Consider the following 709-nt stretch of genomic DNA (forward strand, 5'->3'; position numbering starts at 1 on the left):
AAACCATATAAAATTGTGTAAAATTATAAATTTCCAATAAATTCAAACAAGAATTATTCAACAACAATGTTTGTGATAGGATTTTAGCTATCATTTACTCATTTTATTTAACGAATTAAGTTTAACGAGTTGAGTTCTTTAAAGGAGCGACTCTTCGGATATTTCACCGAAACAAGAAATAAATAAAAAATCAACCGTTACAATCATTTTTTGGTTGCGAAAACGGAATTAAACATTTTCTTGAAATATGTCAATGCAATGTTTTTATCATTTACATTATTATCTGATGTCAGATTTTTAAAGATATTTTTCTCTTAATTTTTATTTTATCAACTTCATTTTTATGATGTGCAGTCAGTCGTTGTACTTATAAACTTTTGTAAATTAATAAAACATTCGGCTTTCCGTGGTTCAGTCGACACGTTCTTTCCTGTATTCCTTAAACATCGTTTTGTTTATGTATTTTAGTATTTATTGTTACGTCTATTTTAAACGCAAGTTATTGTTTTTAATTAATATTATGTATAGCGTTTGATACTAATTGTTTTTATCGGCTGAATACGCGAAGAATAAATTGATTTTTGTTAATCGCATGTTTATAAACACCCTTTTTTGTACATCAGCTTTCTATTGTTTTGTTTTTCACTAAATAACAGTTTATATTTCTTTTTTTATTATTCAATAAAAATGAATGACAATATTGAACAGG

General features: G+C 25.5%; 1 protein-coding gene across 1 annotated transcript in view; it reads right to left on the reverse strand.

The window, feature by feature from the left end:
• Nucleotides 1-361, reverse strand: part of LOC145296061 (uncharacterized) — a 224,562-nt gene extending 224,201 nt beyond the window's left edge. Inside the window, exon 1 of the mRNA XM_080142128.1 lies at nt 1-361. This exon is cut by the window's left edge and continues 1,099 nt beyond it. The gene's annotated coding sequence lies outside the window, so the exon portion shown is untranslated.
• Nucleotides 362-709: the final 348 nt, after the last annotated feature.

This window comes from Euprymna scolopes, chromosome 16 (assembly GCF_053919585.1).
Source record: "Euprymna scolopes isolate OS-2025 chromosome 16, ASM5391958v1, whole genome shotgun sequence".
NCBI classification, from domain to species: domain Eukaryota; kingdom Metazoa; phylum Mollusca; class Cephalopoda; order Sepiida; family Sepiolidae; genus Euprymna; species Euprymna scolopes.